Genomic DNA, 27,025 nt, shown 5'->3' with positions numbered 1-27,025 from the left:
ACAAAACTGGCACCAGCCAGCACACTGAGAACTTTAGCCTGCACAGCTTACAGTCTCCATCCATGGACTCTACCTACACTTGTTGCTGCCTTAGTACAGCAGCCAACATAATCAAACCCCCTCCCATTCCAGACATTCCCTCTTCTCCCTCCTCCAGTCTGGAAGAAGATACAAAAGCCTAAAAGCAGATGCCACCAGGTTCAAAGACAGCTTGTATCCTGCTGTTATCAGAATACTAAGTTGTCCCTCGTATGATAAGATGGAATCTTGACCTCACAATCTACCTTGTAATGGCCTTGCATCTTGCTGTCTGTCTGCACAGATCCTGTAGAACTCATACTATACTCTACATCCTGTCACTGTTTCTCTCTTTGTACTACCTAGGTGTACTGATGTTATGAAATGATCTGTAAAGATGGTATGCAAAGCAAAATTTTTCACTGTACCTCAGTAAATGTGACAATAATAAACCAATTATCAATTAAATAATTAGCATCTCACTTTATGCAATATTACCTCCAATGTTGATGCTAATTTTGTTTCTCAATGCAAAAGGGAAACAGAAGCCAGGGTAACTCTGGATAGTGAGAGCATTTAAAATGATTCTTTCACCATACCCTCATTGTATGTTCTGGTTCCAATCAATTCACAGCAAGGATCTCTCCATCTAAGAGCAGCTTTAGTTGAATGTGACCTGTGAAATGTTTGATGTTGTGACGTTTACCAAGCTTGGCAATTGGCTTGCAGATGTTTCACCACCAGTTGAGGCGACGTCATCAGTGCGTACTGAGGTTGTCACCTTGACCAATGTTGAAATGTCTGCAAGCTCAGTGAACATTGCAACATCAAATGCCTCAACCCGAGCTACAAATATTCAGTTCCATCCTAAGCCTGTTAATCGTATTGTTAATCCTACTTGGATCTGATAAAACTTCTATACCCTGACCCTGCTGTTCCTTGAGACCAGATGGGAAGGGAACATGGAACATTACAGTTTAGTACCAGGCTCTTTGTCTGTGCTGTGATGTCTGTGCTGACCATGATGCCAAATAAAGCTAATCCCAACTACCTGCACATGAGCCATATCTTTCCATTCTTTCATGTTCATGTGCTTGCCTAAATGCCTCTTATATATCACTGATGTGTCTACTCCTCCACCTAGTTGTTGGGAAAAAAACAAGTTCACATCTTCAATCTGAGTTTAGCTGGATTATTACTTGTGCTTGTGGATTTGAGAGGAAGAGGGGGAAAGCAGCACCAGTTATTATTCTTAATCTTTATTCAGCAGCTCAAACAGCAGATGTGAAACTGATGCTTCTGCCTAAACTAGGGTCAGGTTCAGTTGTCATGATTCCTACTAATAAGTAATGACAGAATTTCTTTCTGACATAAAACTGTAGGTCCAGTTCATCCACCAGACTTGCTGTCTGACTCACGTCTTCCCTGGTAGGTGCTTGTTAAAGTGTTGCCATCAGCTTGCTGTTGGTGTAATGAAACTTTTATGCAGTCAAATCTCATGGCACAAGCATGCTTGAGCATAATCTACTATTGTACAGAACTGCTTCTGCTTGAAGCTCAGTCATACAAGGGCAATGAGCAAAGTTAAATGAAGATGTTCTACAGTAGTATACTATAAACATGGACATAAACATCTCTTTATATTACTGGACATGGATAAGTTCGGCACAATTTTTGAGATCAGCTCTTTCACAAGTCAATGCAACACTCCTACCTTGATCCCTAGTCGCAAATTTCTGAAACAAAAGCACTCTCTGGAATCGGAGGAATGGGAGTTGAGCAAATGCCTACAAAAGTTAGTTTGCAAGGGATTAGCATGAAAATATTTAATGCAGAGAAAAACCCTCATAGGTATTTGAAGGAGAACAGAACCAGAGCCTGGATATGTAGAGGTCTCTGCAGCTATGTGATCAGAGCTAGACACCCAATCACACTTGCACAGTCTGAACCCAGTCTAAATCGTTTCTTTACAATCCTGTGGGTTCCATCTATCTGCCTCCCTTAGAATTGTTGGCAGTATGGATATATTTGGCTATCCAAGAGGAAGAAAAGAAATAAACAACCTTTGTCAGTGCAGTAAGAATACTATATTATGTATTAATGATTTAGACCAGTCCAAATACTGGTAACTTTTTTAAGTTTAGAGATGACAAAATCTCAAAATTAAAGCTACCTCCAATAACAAATTTCAGGACAATGGTAAAATGGATAAAATTTAGAAAGTATACAGTCATCTGTTGTGGGAGAAAGAACGAGAAAGTCACCATGTTGCATTTTCATAGGGATTGTAGGAATTGAAAGATTCAGTAAGCACATGAGTTCTGGAAAGTTATACTATAAGATGAACAGGCTGCTTAAAAAGCAGAGTAGCTGTACAAAAAAAAAAGGAAGATATGCTGATCTCCATAAATAACTTCAGCTGGAGCATTATGGCCACTTATTTGGTTCAAAGGGTCAAAGGTTCATTTATTATCAAAGTGTACAACTCTGAAATTCATATGCTCCAGGTAGCCATGAAACCCAGAAGAAAAGAACAGCATCACAATCATCAATCCCCAAATTCACCCTCCCTGTGCAAAAGAAAAACAAACGCAACAGAACAGGCACATCAATCCACAAATCCTCCCCCTATGCACAAAAAGACGAGAAAGAGCAGGTGAAACACAGAATATAAAAATCTTCAAGACTGAAAAAATTCTATAGTCCAAGTCCATGCCCAAAGTGCAGAAAACCTGGGTAATATTCTCTGGACATAGCAGCAGGCTCTCTCCTCTCCAGTAGTGGACCGATTAAAAGGCAGGCAGCCGACACTCACCTTCTGCTTTGCCTCAATGTTTCAATCTCCCTTGTCACTTTAATCAACCAAATGGAATCAAACATCATCTCACAGCCTGCTTGCCATGAGATTTGCTCCTGCTGCCTCTGTCTCCTGGAATCCTCTCAGAGACTGCAGAATGCTGGAACACCCAAACAATCTCCAAACAGCAAATCACAGTTTCAGAATCACATCCAAGATGAAAAATAAACATAAAAGACATAAAAAGTGAAATACAGGGTTTCATGATCTACCAGAAGGTGTTGTATGCAGTCGCCATCTTGATCGGAAGCTCCTTCCTAATGTTTGGGAGGGACGTTAAGGTTTAAGAGAAATGGAGAGGACTTCTTTCCACCAGAAGAGAGACTGCAGATGCTAGAAATCTGGAGCAGCACACAAAATGCAGGAGGAATTCAGCGGTTCAGGCAGCATCTATGGAGGAAATGGACAATTGACATTTCAAGCTTTGAAATGCCGACCATCTGTTTACCAGAATGGCGTCAGGAATTTGGAACAATTATGTGAAAAGATTGCAGAAATCAAGGTTCTTTTCCAAAGAAAGGTACTCAACATCAAAAAATAACAAACCATCCCAGTGGCAGGAGGGTTCATAACAAGACACCATTGTTTTACAAGGAGAGCAATTTTGGATTTTTCTTAAAAACTAATGTGCCCTAGAACCCTATGCTTGATAGGAAGGAGGAACTAGTTTCAGCAGTAATGTTTAAAATAGAATTTACTCAGTATTTTAAAGGCAAAATCAGGCTGTGGGGAAAAGAATGGTGAAGTGGACTAACTGGAGAAGTGTACCAGAACTGGGCATAGGCACATGGATCCTGTACCCCTTCCACAATGGCAGCAATGCCTCTTGAAAATGTCCTTGATAGTGGGAGGGGTTGTGCCAACGAAGGAGCTAGCTGAGTCTACGCCCTCTGGAGCCACTTGCAATCCTGTGCATTGGATGCTACACACCAGACCGTGATGCAATCAATTGCAATGCTTGACACCATACACCTATAGAAATTTGGAAGTGTTTGGAGACATAGCAGATCTCCTCAAACTCCTAATGAAGTAGAGTCACTGGCTTGCACTAACAAGACGGGCTTTGACAAATCTTCTGACATGTTGACATCTTGGAACTTGAAGCTGCTCACCCTTCACGAAGACAGCTGTGTGTTCTCCAGACTTTTCTCTCTGAAGTCCACAATCAGTACCTTGGTTTTGTTGATGTTGAGTATGAGGCTGTTGTTGGGACACCATTCAGCCAATAAATCCACCGCACTCTTGTAAGCCTCCTGTTCACAATCTGAGATTCCACCAACAACAGTAAACTTACAGGTGGAGTTTGAGCTACATCTAGCCACAGAGTCATGTGTACAGAGAGAATCGAGCACTGGGCTAAGCTCACGGTCTTGAGGTGTGGCTGACCTGATCATCAATGAGGAAAAGTCATTATTACTGATCTTCCAATAAGACTGTGGTCTTCCAATAAGGAAGTTGAATGTCCAGATGTAATTTTCTTTATAAAATACACTTTACTCATAATTAAAAATATTTACAAGAATAAACAGCGCAGTCTTTTCAATCCTACATTCATAGACAATGTGATTAGGGTTAAATGACATTTTTTTAAACTAACTGCACCATTGTCACTCATGTGGGCCCCTCTAGTGGTACGCGACTACAATAATCAAAGGGTTTCCTCACCTGACAGTCTCCTGCCCAGTAGGGGAAGTACTTTATACTGTGGTCCTTTCCTACCAAGCCCTTGCAGTGACTGCACCATGCTTCAACATGTACTCCTACAGTGTGGAGCATGCCAGTTGGCAGCATTCTGCTATGGATTTCTTGATGCACTGGGAGACTAACAGCTCTAACTGATTAACAGTAGCCTGCAACAGCTGTCGAGAGGCTGAGTGGAGAGGCAATGAGATTGTGTCTGCTGTTGAGCTGTGGTGGAGGAAGGCAAACTGCAGAAAGAACAGATCTTTGCTTCAGCAAGAGTTAATTCTAACCATAGCCAACCTCTTGAAGCACTTTATTTTGGTAGATGTGTGTGCTACTGGGCAAAGGACATAGCAGCTTTTCTTAGCTCCCAACAGGCAGGAGGGACAGAAGCCTGAAGTCCCATGCCACCAGGCTCAACAACAGCTCCTTCCCTTCAACCATTTGGTTCCCGAACCAACCAACACAACCTGAGTCACTACAGCTTGGCAACACCTTGATCACTTGGCACAATTGACTTTCTTTTTGTTCCAATTGTGTCTTTATTTCTTGTAAAAGCAGTGTATAATTTTATGCTTTTCTAGTAAATGGCACTTATATGATGCTATATGCCTGTGATGCCACTGCTGGTTTTTCCATTGCATCTCTGCATTAGACAAGAATTTGACTTTGAAATTATGTACTTCTGCATTTCAAACACTGGACTTATTTCTAACGTTTGATTCAATTAGATAACAACTCAGCAATTTTTTTCAGCAAATTGAAACCACAGCACAAGATATGTAAAGAGAATGGAAAGAGGCAAAGTAAGGAGTGTGTTCAGGTGAAATCAAATCTGTGTTTTAGCTTGAAAGGAAAATACTGGACAGCGTGGAGGAGGGAGGTAGGAAGTCTGCAGCAAGAAGTCAAGCAAGGATATGGGATTGTGGGGGGATGTTAGGGAGGACAAGTAACCAGGTGATGAGAAGGTGAGATTGGTGGGAAAAGCGAGACTGGGAGAAGGGCAACGCAAGTGTTGAGATGAAAAAGGGTGTGGAAGGACTGCAGAACTCTTCACACCCATATGACTCAGGAATTTCCACCACTTTCTGCAGGGATTCTGCAGTTGATTACAGCCACCTGGTGGGTTTCACCTAGGGACGTCATCCAAGATCCAAGTTATTTTTTAAATTCTCGCTCGTCTTGCCTTAACTTTTCACTTGAGTCTAATTTCAACCTGTTTTCATTTCAATTAGATGAGTATTCTGTGAGACTTGTTGCCATTGCTGGTGTAAAATGTACATCACACTGCTTCATGAAGTACAGACTCTTAGAAAATGCTTGGAGTGTAAGATACACACACACACACACAAAGTATAGAAAGTGTACACAGATACAGAGACTGGGTCTGAGATTGGGGTGGGGGGAGAGGAATGCAGAGCGAGAAGCAGATGAGAGAAAGAATATCCTTAGGAAGAACACGAGCAAGAGAGATTGATACCCAAAGAGGGAGACATTGAGTTGAAAGAGCTGGTGAAGCAAAAGACAGATGCAGTAACAGCAAGGAAGGACAAGGCAAAATCGAGGCAAGAGTGCTCAGGTCAAACAGAGAGAGACCAATGAAACACTAGATTCTTTCAAACAGGCTATGGCCCCGCAGCTGACCTCCAAGATTCTCTGTTGCAATCCCGGAACTTAATGGACCCACTCTAACTTAGATAAATCACTCTGAGATATGTTCAAGCAGTAAGGGTTCTTAGGTTATTGAGATCGGTAATGAAATAAACCATTACACTGGAACATACATTTAACAAAGAAAAGTGGCAAATCCCGGGGAAATACAACCTCTCTCCCATTAAGTAAATGAGCCAAGTCACTTTATTAGACAAGGCTTTCTGAAGTGTACTACTTAAAGCAAGTTCTGTCAGCCTTAAAAAAAAGGTATCAACTCAGCAGTAGATTTGCCTTGGATTAAAGAGAGATTCAAATTCACAACATTTACAATATCTTTCAGTTCACTGTACACAGTCAATGATCTAATACATTAGAAACTGCAAACCATAACACCAGACGACAGAGACACAGGCTTTACTTCAGCGAGTCATCTAAGGACTAGAAAAATGACTGCAGAATATTACTAGCAAATGCCTCCTCAAAAACTGAACTCTTTTACAGCTTTTTACTGCCAAGCCTACAGGGCAAGAAATACGATCTACAGCACTGAAATTACCCTCCACACGGTTTGCTGCTGCTACTGATAGCTAGTGTGCACAGTGCATTGTTTATCAAAAGCAAACACTAACAGCAGTTAGTTCCAACTTTCTGTGCGCCATATATGGTGAGCTCTATGACTTACTTTCCTTTCTTTCTCAAAGCAAATTCAGCAAATTAGCCGTCTCGCTCCCAGCTCTTCTGAAGGTACAGGCAGCACTGTACAGTACACAGGAACATAAAAGAGAACTCTAATTACACAGCAAAAAAAAAACAAGAGCTGACCTGGCAACACAAGGGAGTTGAAGTCTGAATGACAAGCATGTGCTGATCGCTTTGGGGTTGGACAGGTTATACACAGGGCTGTAACTTCCAGAGCAAGGCAACTCCTCATGTAAATGACAGCTGAGTTCATCGGCAACTCGGCTGCAAGTGTTGAGATGAATGTGAACAGCTGGCTTTATAAAGGGCCATGCGGATGGTGCAAAATTAACAGGCATGAGCGGGAAAGGGAAAGAGGAGAGGGGAAAAGGAATGCAGAAAAGGGGCAAGAGGTGCATGAGGCAGGAAAGAGAGAAAAAAGGTAACTGAGACAGGAGTGAGGTATAAAGTGCTGAAAGGAAAGAGTAGATTGTAAGATAGAGAGAGGTAGTTTGTGTTTTCCTTTCACAACATACATCAGCAGTCTGCTAGTTGTTCTATTTTCCACACCATGTGGACGCTGATTATTAACAAGTTAGAGGCAGCTGTCTATATAGGGTTATGCCCACAACAAACTATAAGCTTCCATAACACACTCGACACCGATTTTCACTCTATCATTGTAAGATTACCTGACATCAGGCAGAAGATGCAAAAGCCTGAAAGTACATTCCACCAGGCTCAAGGAAAGCTTCCATCTTGCTGCGTTAAAACTATTGAACTCTTGTGCAACAAACAGGACTCTTAATCTCACAATCTACCTCATTGGCTTTGCATCTTATTGTCAGCCTGTACTGTTCTTTTCTGTAACTGTAACGCTTTATTCTGTATTCTGTTATTGCTTTTCCCATGTATTACCTCGATATGCTGCTGATGTAATGAAATGATCTGTATAGATGGTATGCAAAACAAAATTGTTCACTGTATAAGAATAAACAATTTGCCATTATATCTTACTCCAATTATGAGGCTTAGAACAACGACCATACTACAAAAATATAATGCCCCTAAAATATTTTGATATCTGAAACAGGGAAGTTGCAACTGAAATGCAAGTCTCTTCTTCATTATTTTGGGTAATGGAGGAATTATTTATCCCAAAGTTGACTGGACTCAAATCAAGTTCAAGAAGTAAAACATCATATATGCATCTTTCCTCATTTAAAACCACAAATAGCGCAGTTATGTACAAAATTAATTATTCAAAAAATTTCCAAAAATGGTAATGATTCAGCAACCACTCCTACTTTTCTTTACGCAATAGTCAAATTGCTGACTGTCTGCATGTGAACGGCTTAAAGACCAACAACAAGTTTTCAGGTTAAAGTAAATTTGAGGGAGATCTTATTTACAGTAAGACTATTAAATGTAAATGGTTTCTAACAAAATATGTCAGTGTGGAGAATCATTTTTGGCTAGAAGCCATTTACCAATATATCCCACTCCAATTTATGAGACCTACGACAATGACCACACTAAAAACACATTATTTGGGTCTAAGATAGTTTGGTATCTGAGGTGGGGAAGTTGTCTCTTAACCCCGTCTGTAAATTCTCTCCTTTTCAAAAGACTCAACCATATATTCTAAGCTTGACCATTTAGTGAGCTGGGTGATCTTAGTCTAGGTAGGTAACCTCATAAAAATAACCTCAGTGTATACTGGTTGAGATACAAGGGAATAAAAATAACAAGCAATGATTCCTGCCTTAAAATCACATTCTAGTATTCACTGCCCAGGTTTTACATACAGCATGCCCACTGGGTGAAAATGCAAGCCTAGTTCCTATAAAACTCTATTATTCAGACAGTATTACCTTGAATATTATTACCTCTTATAAAATTAAACCAAGCAACATAGGTGACAACAGAGCTTCGCTTCAGAATGAACTCAATAGCTTCTATGTTCACTTTGACCATCAAAACATGGCGGAACCATCACCAACTCCCACAATCCCCGATAATCCTGTGATTTCAGTCTCTGAGGCCGACATATGAGTAGCCTTCAGGAGGTTGAACCCACGAAAAGCATCTGGTGCAGATGAGGTACCTGGCCAAGTATTAAAGACCTGTTCCTAAGAGTAATGTGGTAACCTGCCTCAATGCCTATCATCCAGTAACACTTACAGCCACAGTGATGAAGTGTTTTGAGAGACTGGGGATGAAACACATCCACTCCTGTCTGAGAAGTCACTTTTGACCAGAGCAACAGGTCCACAGCAGATGCCACCTCATAGGCTCTGCACTCAAAGATGCATACACCAGGATGTACTTTATTGACTACAGCTCAGCATTCAATACTATCCTCTCCTCAAATCTCATCAATAAGCTCCAAGACCTTTGCTTCAATACCTCCTTATGCAATTGGATCCTCAATTTCCTCATTTGCAGACCAAAGTCAGTTTGGACTGGCAACAACATCTTGTCCACAATTTCCAGGTGCACCACAAGGCTGTGTGCATAACCCACTGCTCCACCCGCTTTAAAATTATGACTGTGTGGCAAAGTACAGCTCCAATGCCATATTCAAGTTTGCTGACGACATCACTGTCACAGGCCAAATCAAAGGTGATGACGTATAGGAGGGTGAAGGAACATCTGGCTGAGTAGTGCCATAACAACGACTTCAATGTCAGTAAAATCAAGGAGCTGATTATTGACTTCAGGAGACTTCAGCCCTCGCCACAGGATCAGAGGTAGAGAGTGTCAACAACTTTAAATTCCCTAGTGTTATCATCTCAGAGAATCTGTCCTGTGCCCAGCACAAAAGTACACAAAAATTATGAGGAAAGCACAGTGGCGCCTCTACTCCCCTAGGAGTTTGTGAAGATTCAGCATTGGCATGTCATCTAAAACTTTGACATACTTTTATAGATAAATAGTAGAGTATATTGACTGGCTGTATCACAGCCTGGTATGAAAACACCAATGCTCTTGAACTGAAACTGCTACAAAATGTAGTGGATACGGCCCACTTCATCACAGGTAAAGCCATCCCCACCATTGAGCATATCAACATGAAACTCTGGGTAACTAAACAGACCAGCAAGTGTGTCATTTGCGACATAGATGAGCAGCCAGCAAAAAGGATAGAAAACTTTTTCTTTTATTTTCACTCTATGTAACTGAGGCCAATTTCTTTGACCAGCCAAAAGCTACTGTACTTCAGTGCGGCAAGGACTTGTCTTGGCTCTGAATAGGAGATCAGCACTCATTGCACTGGTTCAAAGCAGGCACAGGTTGAGGCAATGGGTGATTGGCATCAGGAAAGGAAAGAAAAATTGTACAGGGTGGAGAGCAGCATCCTGAATGATGAAACAATTTCAAGTGATGATATTGCTCAATATTAAGTATGTACAGACAAAGAAATCAAGTTCCCAATGCTCAAAGTGAATCTTGGCACATCAGAAGATAATGACAATTGTAATCTAACACTGGTGTTTCCAAATTCTTGCAGTAAAACATTATTTCTTTCATATTAATCTGCATTAACGCACTGAAAGATTTAAGTCGAATTTATTACCACATGCACAGGTGCAATGAAAAATTTACTTGCAGCAGCATCAAACACACATGACATCATTCACAAGTAAAATATAAATCATACCAGTTTTTAAACAAAAAACACAATTAGAAAAATAAAAGTCAATTTTAGTGCAAACTGGTCAAAGTGGTCATACTGTAGGTTTGCAAAACTGTAGTGATTAGGGCTTTGCATATTGGCTCAAGAACTGAATAGAAGCTATTCTTGAACCTAATATTCTGGCTATCAGACTGCTATACTTCCTGTCTTGATGGCAGCTGTGCAAAGATGCATGGCCTGAATAGTGGGGATCTTTTACCACAGATGATACCTTTTTGAGGCAGCACCTCCTGTAGATGCTATCGATCATGGAGAAGGATGCTTCTGTGATCTATTGGGCCAAGTCCACTCTCTCTGCTGCTTCTTACATTTCAGTGCATTCAAGTTGTCACAAGATGCAATAAGACAGGATACTTTCATCTGTATCTGTAGAAGTTTGATAGAGTGCTCAGTGACAAACCTAATCTTCTTCACTTCCTAAAAAGTAAAGTTGCTAGTGTAAACACCAGAGGTTCTGTAGATGCTGGAAAACTTGAACAACACACACAAAGCACTGGAAGAACTCAGCAGGAACTCAGTCAGACAGCATCAATGGAGGGGAATAAACAGTCAACATTTTGGGCCGAGATCCTTCAGTAGGACTGAAAAGGAAGCCAGAACAAGGTGGTCACAGGAGCTTAGGAAATACAAGCTAGCAGGTAATAGGTGATAGCAGGTGAGGGGGAAAGTGGGTGGGTGAAGAAGACAGAATGAAGAAGAATCTGGGAATGGATAGATGAGAGAGGTAAAGGGATAAAGAAGGAATCTTATAGGAGATGACAGTGGACCATGGAAGAAAGGGAGCTAAAATAAGCTTGCTAAGATACTTAATACGCTCCCATTTTCAGAGATAAAATGTTCTAGAAATTTACTATCCTTCTTCCTTAATTCTCCAACAATAATGCCCTTCACCTTAGTGACTCCAGATGAGCAGTAGATGAGAAGTATTTATTGAAGGCCTCACTTACATTCTCTGGCTCTACAGAGATTGACATTTTGATCTCCAATGGCACTTGTTTTTCTTGGTCATTTTCTTTCCCTTTATACAAAATACTTTGGGGCTTCTTTAATCTGGTCTGCCAGTGATATTTCACGCCTCCTCTTTGTCCTCCTACTTTCTTTATTTTAAATATCCCCCTAAACCTTCTACACTCCTGAAGAGCCTCAGCTGTTTTCAGTTTTCTATACCACCCAAAAGCTTCCTTTTTCTGCTTTATTGAGCCTCTATATCCTTTGGGATCCATGGATCCTTGGATTGCTCTCAATACTTTTCACCCTCATGGAAAGATGTTGGCCATGAACTCGCACTATTACACTTTTAACAATTCCCACCCACCTACAAGTAGTGTTACTAATGTAAATTTGCCAGGTCCAGCCCCATGTTATAAAAATCAGCCTACCCTCCACTGCAGGACCTTAATTATTAGACTATCTTTATTTTTTTCTGTGATTTCCTCAAAACATATAGCTATGATCATCATTTCCAAAACACTCTCTTGCTTCTTGTCATTGGGTGCCCAGATCTAATCCCTAAAAATAGGTCCACTACTGCCCCTTCTCAAGTAGGAATATATAGGTATTGGTTTAAAAAGCTTTTCTGAACATACCTTAAAAATTCTGCCTGTTTTTCATACTAATGTATGAAAACTAATTTCATACTAATTTCACACATTTTCTTCACATGGTAAAGGAGGACTGCAACTTCGTCCTTTTCTATTTCTGATACTGAACTCAAGAGGTTTGTCTAGTCGATGACTGGCAGGAAAAATATTCAGCAGTTCAGGCAGCAGTGAAAGCAACACCTGCTTTAGAGCTTTTCTGATGAGAACATTGGTTCTATTGCTCTCTCCACAGATACTGTCTAACCTGCTGAGCGTTTCTAGCATTGACTGTCGACTTCCCTCCATAGATACTGTCTGACCTGCTGATTTCCTCCACCATTTTGTTTTGCTCCAGAGTTCCAGTCCTCCTTCCCTGTGTCCCCATCAGCAGACTCTTGCTTTTTTAAAAATCTGTAGCAGAAAAGCCAATTGATCTTTCCTCCAGTTTGTCAGGAGTTCTGAAGCAGCATTAGTGGTTGAGTGCAGCTAACATTGTATTGAACAGAATTCAAATCAGTTGCCATCTTATTTGAAAACCACAGACTTGATAATTCTTATATTAATTTTCCCACTAGGGAAAGTTTGGGCGGGCTAGGAATGCAGGAAATGGAAATGTGACTTTAAAGAGGTGTGTAAAATCAGGTGAATACACACAGTCTGTTCTCCCCAGGGAAAGGGAACTAAAGACTACAGGGTATAGGTTTAAGGTGAGAAGTGAAAGGTTTAAAAGGAACTTTAAGGGCAACTTCACGCAGAAGCTGGTGTATATATAGGATAGGCTGCTAGAGAAAGTGGTTGGGCAGGTACAATAACATTTGGATAAGTATATGGATAACAAAAGTTGATGAGGATATGGCCAAATGCAGGCAAATGGGGCTACCTTGGCAGGCACCATAGTTGGTATGGACTAGTTGGACAGAAGAGTTTGCTTCTATAGTATATTACTTTATGGCTCTTTGTGAGACATCGGTAACGTCCATCAGGGAAGCAGATGTTGAGTATCTGACCTACGCATATAATCATTTGAAAAGTCTGAAGTAGAGATTAATTGTAAGGTAAGAAAAGTCTTTCTACATCATATTTAGTAGCTTTCTAGAATAATGTGCTATTTAAGCTCTATTGTAAAATAAAAAGTATGGTAGCTAGATTGCACACCCCTTTATTTACTGAACAGTTAATTTGTCTTTAAAATTTTACTTGACTATTGAATAACCACAAAAACATCATTGAAGTCATGTCATCCAATCTCTTACACCTACCTGAGCCCAGGTGGAACTCACAGTTCTTAACTCAACCCACAAGGTTTCAACATCTTCTGATCCTGTGTCACATCTTTCTACTGATTTGATCCCATTCTTTACCAGCAGAGCCACACCACCCCCTCTGCCTACCTTCCTATCCCTCTGATACAAAGTGTAACCTTTTACATTCAGCTCTCATCTACAACTGTCCTTCAGCCACGATTCAGTGAGGGTCACATCATCATCCCTGTCAATCTGTAATAGTGCAACAAGATCATCTACCTTATTTCTTATACTTCATGCATTGAGATTTAACACTTTGAGTACTGTATTTGCTACCCTTTGTGATTCTGCATCCCTAATATCTGGCTGGTGGCTGCAATTTTGTCCTACTATTTGCCTGCCCTTCCTGACTGTCTGACTGCATGCCATCTTTGATTTTTAACCATCTGGCCTATCCTGAGTCCCTTCACTCCAGTTCCCAACCCCCTGCCAAATTAGTTTAAACCCTCCCCAACAGTTCTAACAAACTTTCCTGCGAGAATATTGGTCCCCCATTGGGTCAGGTGCAAAGCACCACTTTTGAACAGGTCATAACCGCCCCCCCCACGAAGAGATCCCAATGATCCAAGAACCTGAAGCCCTGCCCACTGCACCAGCATCTCAGCCATGCATTAATCTGCCAAATCATCCTGTTTCTACCCTTAATGGCACTTGGTACAGGAGGCAATCCAGAAACTATGACTCTGAATGTCTCGCTTCTCAGTTTTCTACCTGGTTTTCTAAGTTCTCTTTTCAGGACCTCTTTGCTTTCCTTCCTATGTGATTGGTCCCAATATGTACCAAGACATCTGGATGCTCTCCCTTCTTCTCCAAAATGCTGTGGACATGATCTGAGACATCCATAACCCTGACACCAGGGAGAAAACATACCATTTGGGTGTCCTGTCCGCATCCACAGAATCTCCTGTCCGATCCCATGACTATTGAGTCCCCTATCACTCCCACTCCGCTCTTCTCTCTCACTCCTTTCTGTACCATGGACCTATGCCCATTCCCAGTAACATGGTCTCTGTGGCATTCCCCTAGAAGGTCATCCTCCACAACAGTATCCAAAGCAGTGTACTTATTATTGTGAGGAAAGGCCACACAGGTGCTCTGCACTAACTGCCTATACATCAAATACCTATCTACTTTCAGGAACACATCATCTGCTGAAGGAACTCAAAGAGGGTCAATTCAGCAGCTTATTTGTTGCTCCACATTCCAGCATCTGTAGTTTCTCATGTCTCTACCTATTTTATTTTTCGTTGATTCCATTTACCTGCACTTGGATTGTAATCCTCTACTCTACAGGTTAGCAACTCAGTTATTTGTCTGTCTAGATACTTCTTATACAAGATCAAAAGTCATGAAGTTATGTTACTGCTTTATAAAACTCTATTTCTGCTGCACCTGGAGTATTGCATTTAGCTCTGGTCACCCCATTATAAGAAGAATGTCGAGGTTTTGAAGAGAGTGCAAAAAAGGTTTACCAGGATGTTGCCTGAATGAGAGGGCATGTGCCATCAGAGGTTGGACGAACTTTCAAATTAATTTCCAGTTCCATTCAATACATTTACAAAGTCTAAAAAGGAAATACAGTGGATTTCAGTTAATTGGGTCACATCAGGACCAGTACGTTTTGACCCAATTAGACAAAGTTTCATGGAAATAGTTAAAAAAAGACAGACTACTGCTTAACCAAGTAACAAATTATGCATTTACACTTGGTAAATGAAATACAGAACAAATTAGAAAACTACCAATACTACTATAATACTATATGTGTAATAATTCCTAATAGTTATTGACAGAGGAATTAATCTAGAATAAGCTGCCATGTTCTTTTGATTGACTGTAAATGAATAAAATCAGTGTAATTAGGGTAAGTTTTTCTGCTGGTGTCAAATCTTTTTGTGTCATTTTGGCAAGGGTCTGAAATTTTTTAAAAGTCAAAATAATAAAAAAAATGATCAAAAATCACTGTATTTTGAATTGGCATCTACTGGTACAAATGGAATACCATAAGCACATGCAACTGATATTATTTAAAAACTGTTCACTTTAGGCATTGTATAGTGTCTAATAGCCACAGAAATGCATATGATTGACACTAGTTAGGAACTGTTCAATCTCCTGTCCCAATTAAGTAGCATAGCATCCAAAATAAAGAAAGAGAATCCTGGCTATTTTCTCAATCAGTTTTTGTTCTTGAAAAGTTGACCCAAGTTAATAACTGTTCCTATTAACTGATCATCCAATTAACCAGAATCCACAGTATTTACAAAAACACATGTTAACCTTTGAATGAAGGATGATTATTCCATAATCAGTGGATAAACAGAAATGAAAATTTTCACGTTCAATAACTATGTCTAAAGCTTATTACAGCATCTCTCAACTATGTAGCTACTGAAACATTTCAGCACATGATTCCATTCTCTTGAGAATGCAGTGAAGGTTCACTGGACTGATTCCTAGGACAATGGATTGTTGTGTGAGTGGCCTTTGCTTTCGAAGCATACAATGTTAGTATGGAGTATGACAGGACAGATGCAGGGAAGGTGCAGGAAGTACATAACCTGGGGTCATAAATTCAAAACAAGAGACCAGCTATTTATGATGGAAAAGAGTATATGTTTATTCACCCAGAGAGTGTTAGGAAATCTCTGCCCATGAAGACTGTGAAAGTAGTTGCTGACTGAGACCATACATTTTTAGCTGAATTGGGAATCAAGCAACATGGCATTAGAATAGGGTTAAAATCTGGGTTAAAAGATCAGCTGTGACCTTCCTGAACAGCAAAGCATGATTGGCTGAATTGCCTCCTACTTCTATTTCCTATATTATTGCGTTCCCCACAAATTCTCCCCATTGAATATTTAAATTTTAAATAATTTTTAAAATTATCAAATATACTGCATTCCCTTCACACTTTCAGCCCACCTTTTGGATATTTCCTCATCATCTGGATCAACATCTGCTTACCAGCCTCATGATGATGGGGAGGGGGGAATCACCCTATCCAGCACATCAAAACACTAATATTTGAATGCCTCTCAACTTTGTTTGCTAGATGGAGAAACACCTCAATTTCCTCAGAACCCCATATGATTGTCATTCCTCTCCCTTCCCAGGTCTCTCACAATAGATTTCTTACTTCTCCTCTCCCGAGGCTCTGCATCATCCACGTACAGTACCAGATCTGCAGATATATTATTCTATAGTGGATTAAACATAGATCCCTTCCCTCCCTGCAGTTAAACTTTGGCTATCTGGACCAATGAAATCAGAGCCAAAGCACTCAAAAATGGGCATTTCAGTTCACCAAAGAAATACCTATCCCACATACCAGCTGAAGTTCTGTAGCATTCTATGCCCTGATGAATCAAGAAACCTTTCTTGTGAATACTGAAGAAATTGTGCTGACTTGGAGAGCTTCATCACATGATATTAATACTGCACTTGAGTTTTATTTAAGAATTAATTGTTCTTGCTCAGCATTAAAAGGTTCTATTCACTGGTAATATCACATAAATGTTTCCAGTAATGAATAAACACAGCAAAACTTGCATTTACAGCATTGTTAACATCGTTAAATATTCCAGTGTGACTCTTCGGAGGTTATCAATAAAATTTGGCATCACACCATGTAAAAAGATATTATGGTAGATTATCCAAACCTTGGCCCAAGGGATAATTTTTAATTTGTTCTGGGACAATCAAATGAAGAATCAGAAAGTCATGAATAAACTGATGATATAAGAAAGCATTTCCCCAAGCCTTTGCCAGTGAAAAAAGGCTCACCGGCTTGACCCCAGCTTCTAGCAGCAGATCCACAGCCTTGCAAGATACAGTTCCTCAGATACTAGTCAAATATGGCAGGGGTTTCTTCTTCCACCACCCTTTTGGGTAATAAGCTCCAGACCTTACTAGCCTTTGGTAAAAAAAAATTCCTCAGCTCCCCTCTAACCTTTCTACCAATTATTTTAAGTCTTATTTTCCCAAGCTTTTGATCCCTCTGGTAAGGGAAATTGCTGCTTCCTATTTAATGTACTTATGCTTCACAATTTTATACACCTCATTTAAATGTCCCGAGCCCCTTGTGTTCAAAGAAAACAAACCTAGCCTATCCAAAATGCTGCAGATATGCTAGAACTCAGGTAGCATCTGTCAAGAGAGAAACAGTACAATGACCTTTCCTCAGAATCTAGCTTATGCTTGACTGTTTCTGGTGACATCATCATTGAGAATGGCAGCTTAAGTCACTAGCTCCTCCGGAAAAACGCGTATTAAGCCCCATTAACCCGTCAAATATAATATTTTTCAAAAAATATTTGAACTGGAAAGAGGGGCAATAATGGGGAAAAGAAATGGAAATAAAAAAAGCGACACTGCAGAGCCTGCGTCCAAGAGGAATGCAGTGAGCGGCTCTCCGACCCGACCGCGTGCGAGCGAGGCGGCTGCTGGGCCTTGTTCATTCGAAGCGGTGAATGTCTTCGAAATCCTGAAAGAAATAATGGAGGTCCAGAAAGATATAAAGCAGCAGCTCCGTGATATTAAGGCAGAGCTCGCCAGCGTTAATCAAAAAATAGCAGTGACAGAGACTCGCATTAAGAAGGTGGAAGATCGCGTTCAAAACGTGGAATGGATACTGAGCAAGACAATAAAAATAATACATCACCAAGAAAGTAAACTGCTTGACCTGGAGGGAAGATCACGGCGGAAAAATATCAGAATCTACAACGTTCCTGAAGGAGCGGAGGGCCCGTCTATGACGGAGTTTGTCGGGAAGTTACTGCGGGACGTGCTGGATCTTCCCCCGGCTATGGAGCTGGAAATTGAGAGAACTCACCGCGCGTTAGTCCCGAAATCGACCCAGGATAGAAAGCGACGCTCAATTATAATTAAATTCCTTTGGTACGGCACCAAGGCAGAGATTCTCCGAAGGGCCTGGGGTAAGAAGAGAGTGTTTTTAGAGGATAAATTAATATATTTCGACCAAGATTACCCGCAGTCCTCCAGAAATGCAAAGAATACTCCGAAGTAAAGCGAGTACTAAAGCAAAATAAGATTAGATTTCAAACTCCGTACCCTGCTAAACTTCGAGTGTTTTATGACAACGGGACTCAGTTGTATCAGACAGTGGAAGAGGCGACTACAGACATGAAGGCCAGAGGGTCGTCCGTCAGCATGACCAAAACAAAAGAAAGCCTGGCTGAGGAATTGTCCCGCTCCACTTGGGAAATGGTGCGAGAAACAAGAAGGCAGGAGATGGGAGGAGGCCAAAAGAAACAAATCAGGAAGAGACTGGGAGTTTCCCAAAGACAGTCCTCACCCCCTTCAAAAGAGCCATAAGGTTTGGCTAACTTTAAAAATGTTGAGAAGCTAAACAGAAGCAAAAGTACACGGTGATATACCTATCTCGAGAAATACTTATTATAATGTGGATTTTATATTACTTAGTTGTTACTCTTTATTCGCTCACTTACTCCTTTTTCCCCACCAAAATGAGAATATATATATATATATATGTGTGTGTGTGTGTGTGTGTGTGTGTGTATGTGTGTATGCATATATATACATAGGAGGAGTACACAGGGAAATCTTTTCTGTGTAATGGATTTGTTCACTGACTTTTATGAATACTGCAATGGGGGCCCTCAACTCACAAATAGGAGGGGTTATCCCCCACAGCTAGACATTTCCTCTAGCTCAACGCAGGGTCATTTACTAGAGACCTCAGCCTTGGAATCACACATTCGTTGCCATTTTTGTTATTATTCAAGTTTCTTGGTTCTTATTTGTTCAGGGAGTAGATTGATTAAATTTTATTCTAATTTCAATGATACATTGACAGATAAATACAGATGGCTAAGGACAAGGTAAAATTCATTTCTTTTAATGTAAATGGGCTATTAAATCCAATCAAGCACAAGAGAATTTTATCCAAAATGAAAAAAGAACAAGCCCATGTAGTACATTTAAAGGAAACTCATTTTAGTGATAATGAGCATAAAAAACTAAAGAGAACGGGCTTCACTAATCTGTTTTTCTCATATAAATCAGGACAGAGGAGAGGAGTTGCTATTCTTATCTCAAGTAAGCTAAATTTTGAAAAAATATTCGAAATGGGAGATAAAGAAGGCAGATATATTCTGGTAAGGGGGAATATAGACGGCAATTCAGTTACTCTATTGAATATATACTCACCCCTGGGAAGTGATATTGGTTTTTTTCAGAAAATTACTGATATTATGGTAATGGAAACAGAAGGTCTCGTAATATGTGGGGGAGACTTAAATTTACAATTACAACCAAACTTAGACTCTTCCAATAGAAAGACCTATGAAACAAAATCTTTACATAAGAAAGTTAATACACTTATTGAGGATGTTGGTTTAATTGATAAATGGAGAGACCTTTTCCCTGTCAGAAGGGATTACGCTCATTATTCTGCTCCTCATTCTGTATATACAAGAATAGACTATTACATAACATTTGGAAAAGACAAAGACAAAATAAACACCTGTGGAATTGGGACAATAGATGTAAGTGACCATGAACCTATATATTTATCTGTTGACTTTGACCTACAATCAAAGAATACTATTTGGAAACTAAATTCAAGTCTACTCAATGATCCGTACTTTAAGGAACAAATTAAAAAAGAAATTGGTCTCTACTTAGAATTTAATGATAATGGAGCAGTTTCACCTCCCATTTTATGGGATACTCTGAAGGCGGTCTTAAAAGGGAAAATTATAGAGATATCTTCATATAAGAAAAAAATAAGGAATAAAACATTAGAGGAATTACAAAATAGGCTGAGGGAACTAGAAAAAAAACACAAATTGAATTTGGCACAGGATACATTAGGGGAAATTAAAAGAATTAGGAATGAAATAAATAATTTGGCTACACAAGAAATCAGGAAAAACTTAATGTTTCTGAAACAGAGACATTATGAAAGTGGATCGAAATCTATGAAAATACTGGCGTGGAAACTGAAAAAAAAAGATAGCAGAATATACAATTCACAGAATTAGGGACCTAGGGATGAAAATGATAAAAAAAATAAGCTAAGTGAAATTCAAGAAGCTTTGAAGTGTTTTACAAAACTCTATATTCCAAAGTTCCAGGGGGAAGCATAACCCAAAGTGACACCTTCTTGAATTCTCTAAAGTTACCCACTTTAAGCGAAGAACAAAATAGAAGGATGACTGCTGACATAACTGAAGTTGAATTAAAAGCTGCAATTAGTAGGCTTAAATTAAGCAACTCTCCAGGATCAGATGGGTATACGGCAGAGTGGTACAAAGAATTTAAAAATGAGTTAATTCCTGTTTTATTCCCCACACTGAACTGGACTCTAAAAAAGACACAAATGCCACCCAGTTGGAAGGAAGCGATAATCTCAGCTATACCGAAAGAAGGCAAGGATAAAATGGAATGCGGGTCATTTAGACCAATATCCGTTCTTAAAGTAGATTATAGGTTATTTACCTCCATCATGGCCAAACGATTAGAGGAGTTTCTACCCATACTGATACGTAATGATCAAACAGGTTTAATACGACTACACCAGACTCAAGACAATATACGAAGGACACTTCACATTATGGATCATATATAAAAAAAATAAAATCGAAGCAATAGTGATAAGCATGGACGCTGAAAAAGCATTTGATTCGGTTAATTGGAATTTTCTTTACAGAGTTTTACATAGATTTGGTTTCCAAGACACAATTATTAAAACTATGCAGACACTATATGACAATCCTACTGCTAGGATTAAAATCAATGGATATTTATCACATAGTCTTACCCTAGAAAGGGGCACGAGACAGGGTTGTGCATGGTCACCGCTACTCTTCGCGTTATATCTGGAACGATTAGCTCAATGCATCAGACAAAATGAAGATATCAGGGGAATTACTATTAAAGGGACAGAGCATAAATTGGCTTGTTACGCGGATGACATTTTGATCTATCTAGGGCAACCAACATACTCTTTACCTAAATTGATGCAATCCTTTGAACAATATGGTCAGTTATCAGGATACAAGAGCAACATAGATAAAACCCAATTACTTTCATATTTCTATAGCCTACCAAGACAAATTGAAAGTCAATACCCCTGGGCATGGCACACAGAGTCTTTCAAATATTTGGGCATCATTAAGCCAAAAGATTTGGCAAAATTATCAGAATGTAATTATCAGCCTTTATATAAAAAAATTAAGGAAGATGTGGCAAGATAGAGCCTTATTCCTTTTTTCAGTCTCAGTTCAAGGATTGAGTCTATTAAAATGAATATACTGCCCAGAATGTTATATCTCTTTCAGACGCTACCAATAGAGATTAATCAAAATCAATTCAATGAATGGAACAAGATGCTATCAAGGTATATTTGGCAGGGTAAAGAGTTTGTCTCGAAACTTCACAATTAGCAAAGGAAAAGGGGGGGATGGGGCTTGCCTTCTCTTAGAGATTATTATTTTGCAGCACAGTGAGAGCTGTGATATGTTGGTGCAACCCATCATATGATGCTCAATGGCAAAACATTGAGGAGCGTGTACTTCCCATCCCCATAAGGCAATGTTGGCTGATAACAACCTGCAAAGTTACATAAATACTATTGATAACCCGTGGGTGAAATGGACTCTTAAAATATGGAGAATTATTATAAAAGAATATAAACTAGAGGGAGATATTGCAATTCTTAAATGGTGTGCATATGACTCTGATTTTACACCAAATAAATTGGATGCTAGATGTAAAGACTGGACAGCTAAAGGAATAACAGTTCTTTGGAACATAATGAAAGAAGGAACACTGTTCAGTTTTGAAATGCTTAAAGAGAAGCACTTATTAGAAAAACAAGATTTTTATCGATATTTACAGATGCGGCAATATGTTATTAAGACGCTTAAAAATGTAACCAAGCCAAATACATGCTTCATAGAGCTCTTTAGAAAAGCATATAATTCAGATAATGGTAGTAGAATCATTTCAAGCATGTATAAGGGGTTGTCAAATCTTAAAACACATTCAACTTCATACATTAAAACAAAATGGGAGAAGGAAGGAGGGATAATTATATCTGAGGAAGAATGGATAACAATATGGAGATATCAATGGAAGTGTACCAATTCACAGAAATGGAGGGAGTTTGGATTTAAAAATATTGATAAGATATTTTATTACACCCTCTCAGAAATCCCATTATGCTGGTAACCTCCATTTGCTGGAGAAATTGTGGAAATCAAAATGCAAATCATTATCATATTTTTTGGGACTACCCTGTTATCAAAAACTATTGGAGGGGGATACACAATGCCCTACAAGACATCTTTAAATGTGAAATACCCTTGGAGAGTAAGACTATATATTTTGGATATATACCTCAAGAATGGTTGTAAAGAGATAAATATTTAATGAATATACTGTTGGTGGCTGGTAAAAAGACTCTTACTAGGAAATGGTTATCACAGGAGAGCCCAACTTTAAATATATGGATGGAAATTACAATGGACATTTACAAAATGGAGAAGATAACAGCATCTGTTAATCATAAGCTGGAACAATTTGATTCATACTGGGAAAAATGGTTTAACTACATAATGCCTCATTGGCCTGATTTTATTCTCACAAATCAATGAATCTGTTGTAAAAAAAAAGATTACACCCTACTTGTACATAGTTCTTTCCTTTTGCTCGTTTTTTCTCTCCACTCTCTTCTATTAGTGTATACCTCAGATAAATACTTTGTGGAGATTTGTGATATATATGATGATATGATATATATATATGCACAATGTCTGAAATACATCTTATGGAAATGTTTGTTTGATGAACCAATAAAAAAATAGATTACAGAAAGAAAATCTAGCTTATTCATCAGAATATGGCTAAAAAGAGATAGTATACCATAACCAATTATATTATCAGCATTCTGAGGGAGGGGGTCATTAGTGACCAGAAACATAACTATACCAGCCACACAAATACTGCGGCTACAAGGTCAGTTCAAAGATAATTTACTTCTTGGTATCCCATCTCACCATCTGCAAGGCACAAGTCTGGAGTGTGCTGGAATAGCCCCCAGTTTCTTAAGAAGCAGACCTCGTGCCTTCTTGACTGGCACCTCATTAGGCATCCTAAACATTTAGACTATAATATATAGGAGCAGCCTTAGGGCATTCAGCCCATCGAAGCTGCTCTACCATTCAAACAGAGCTCATTTTTTTCCAACACCATTATCCTGTCCCGTAATCCTCAACTCTCACATCCATCGGTAACCTTTCAATTTCTGCCTTAAGTACACCCAATATTCTTTTTAACAGCAGTGAACAGTGGCTGAAGCATGCACCATCTACAAAATATATCACAGACTACTCAGACAATGCCTCAACAAATGAGCAGCTGGTGCACAGGATTCCCATGTCCTGTGGATTCCTCACATTAACCCAACTTGGGTTTTCCTTTTCCCACTCAACTACCCCAACTCTGCTCCATCAACTGGCCTAAACCCTGGAACTCTCTACTCAATAGTAACGTGGGAACACCTTCACCATTGGGAAGGCAGCTCGTCATCGTCTCCAGATAACTTGAGATTGGCAACAAATGAGCAAAATCTGGTTTCATAATAAGCAATTTATTTGAAGATAAAGAGAATATTTTTTCTTGGTATGCTGTGTATCACTGGAAATCTCAACCCAGAGTGCACTGGAGCTGTGCCGAATAACTGAACATAATCGAGACTGAGATAGATTTTGGATGGCATGAATGTTAAGGATTATAGGCAATAAAACATTGCCCATGATCTGCTTGAGTGGATATATGACTTAACCCTATTATCTCTTGTGTTCAACATCCATCTACTAAATGACAGCCTCCACACAGCAGATCAAAATGGAATTTTTGACATCACTACCATGTACAAGGTTTAAGAGCACCAAGCTTCCTTGTATTTCTTCTACTGCATATGGCATAGATATACAGATGACTTTTCTTTTATTTTCAAAAACCTAAACTGCAAGTTAAGTGCAGGTGGCTCTGAATCAAAAAACTGCACTCACGTTTCCACTACTTTTTTTTACTGTAAAATTTGTAGCATGAAAATCACTAACTACAGTACTCTGAAAAAAACTATGACTGTTCTGCAGTGCAAGACCAGTTTACTTAAAATGATTTGCATCCAGTTCGTATCCAGATGAAAGACATAACAATACCAAGATGCATGATGTTGAAGTGTTAACTACTTACTGGGGTGTATAGGCAAGTTATACTGCATTAAAATTAGGAATATTTTAAAAATTAGGGCCTTTATAAAACTTAAGACTGTCAAATTAACTGCAGAAATTTCTATCTGCCTGTGGCATAAAGTTTTACAAGTTGCAGTTCACACACGAATCCTGAATGAAACACCACCACTGTAATAAAACTACTCAAATGTTAAAAGACCATGTTTACAATAGTATTAACTTTCCAAAAGACTGCAGATGATTTAGGCTCAGCCAGCTCCATCACAGGCACAATTCCGTCCATGACTGAGAATATCTTCAAGAGGTGGAGCCTCAAGAAGGCGGCTTCCACTACTAAGTACCCTCTTCTTGCCACAACCATCAGATTGGAAGTATAGGGGTCTGAAGACCCATACTCAATGATTTAGGAACAGCTTCTTCTCCTGTGCCATCAATTTTTTGATAATTCCATGAGCACTATTTTTTGCGCTATTTATTTATTTTGTTATTTATAGCAATGTCCGTCTTTACACTATACTGCTGCACAAATTAACAATTTTCATATCAAATAAGTCAGTAATAAGTTATTTGATTCTACCCAATCTCTTTGCCCACTGTGCACTGATGCAAAAAATGATCAATTTCTATGATCAGCCTTAGAAAGCTGAAGTGCATTATAAAGAGAATTTACCTCTCTGCAAAACCTGCATCCTTGAATAAACGCAGGCTCACATTGCAGAGAGTAACCTGAATCTCACAGCATGAAGATGGTGTTTACTCTTTAATTGTTCTCAGTAAACTATTAATCAGGCATTTCTGGAAATCTTCTCAGTAAGTCTAGCCTTACCTTACAATGAATATTCCATCTGTTTTATGCAATCCTCCCCTCACTTCTTTTCAACTTAAACTTTTTTCTCCCCACAATCTCCATGTTAGGTCTTCAGACTAAAATATTAACCCTACTTCTCTTTCCACAATCACAAAACATATTTATTCACAGCTGAATAAGAACACAAAGTAAAAGAGTTGATAAATACTAGAATGTTTGTAGCAGCTTAGTGATATCCCTCCAGATTGTGGCTTCAAATCCCACTTCAGAACACCATTCCAATGCAGTGCTAAGGGAGTGCTGCATAAAAGTAAGCATTGCCTTATGAAGGGGTCACTAACTGAGGCATCACCTATATTTCTGAAAAATTCTTGAGGTACATTCAGAAGTTGTCCTCTGTGCTCATATTCACCATACAGACCAAATCACTGAACCAGATATCCAACTCATTTGTGCACAGTACATCTCCACAAGTCATGGAAAAATCAGCTGCCACATTTACATTAGTGCTTTATGGCATACTTCAATGGTGGAAGTCCTGAGGGGTATTGCCATGGAGAGCATGGTGAATATTTGGAATGAGCTTTCATAACACCTAAAATGCATTTGGTCCGATACTTGGATAAAAGGTCTAACATGGGTAAATTAAATTAGCTGCCTGTTTAATCACTACCACCATGGACTTCATCTGCATATTTCTTAAAAAGAGAAATCAAGGAATGACCTCCAAAAAGCTATCAGAGATGCAAAGAGACAAAGCCAGTCCAAAATCGCGTAGCTGTGTGAGGGCTTTATATAATGGATCACAAAATTAATAGGGGCAACATTGGCACTAACAGCACAATCCTTTCCAATGAGCTCAATGTACTGTATGCCTGCACTGAAATAAGGAAATGGGTATGTCACCAGCCACCCAACGGTCTCCAGTACACCTGAACATACAGTCACCACAGATGTAAGAACAGTCTTCCGGAGAGTGATACCATGGAAAACACTGACTGGATTGTGTCCCTGGCCATATCCTTGGATCCTGTACGGATCAGCAGGGTGGGGTACTTGCAGATGTTATTAACCTCTCCCTGCTTCATGCTGTGGGTCCCGCTTGCCCTCAGAAAACCACAATCATTACAGTACATAAGTTATGGTAGAGGCTTTGGTGATAATTTACCAAAATTCTCTGGACTTTGGGCAGGTCCCGGTGGATTGGAAGTTGGCAAATGGATGTAGGCAGAAGGCAGGTAACTATAGGCCTGTTAGTCTAACATCTGTAATTAACATCCGAAGCTATCATTAAAGAAGAACTAGTGAGATATCTGGAAAGAAATGGATCCATCAAGCAGACGCAGCATGGATTCAGCAAAGTCGGGTCCTGATTGACAAACTTACTGGAATTCTTTGGGGATATAACGAGTGCAGTAGATAGAGGGGAACAGATGGACGTTATTTACTTGGATTTCCAGAAAGCATTTGATAAGGTACCACATAAAAGACTCAA

The 27,025-nt window shown here is 39.4% G+C and overlaps 1 protein-coding gene across 13 annotated transcripts in view; it reads right to left on the bottom strand.

The window, feature by feature from the left end:
- Window positions 1-27,025, bottom strand: part of disp1 (dispatched homolog 1 (Drosophila)) — a 476,889-nt gene that overhangs the window by 164,846 nt on the left and 285,018 nt on the right. For 2 of the 13 annotated variants that reach the window (XM_059982663.1, XM_059982666.1), the window contains one exon: window positions 14,946-15,037. The exons of 8 other annotated variants lie outside the window; for them this stretch is intronic. The gene's annotated coding sequence lies outside the window, so the exon portion shown is untranslated. Of the gene's footprint in view, window positions 1-6,893; window positions 6,986-7,033; window positions 7,056-14,945; window positions 15,038-18,307; window positions 18,326-27,025 lie in introns of those variants that run through there. 3 more of the 13 variants (XM_059982665.1, XM_059982671.1, XM_059982669.1) reach the window with 3 other exon arrangements.

The sequence above is a fragment of the Hypanus sabinus genome, chromosome 10, assembly GCF_030144855.1.
Source record: "Hypanus sabinus isolate sHypSab1 chromosome 10, sHypSab1.hap1, whole genome shotgun sequence".
Lineage (NCBI taxonomy): Eukaryota > Metazoa > Chordata > Chondrichthyes > Myliobatiformes > Dasyatidae > Hypanus > Hypanus sabinus.
Note: the sequence above shows the minus strand (reverse complement) of the source record. Positions and strands in the feature narration are given on the sequence as shown.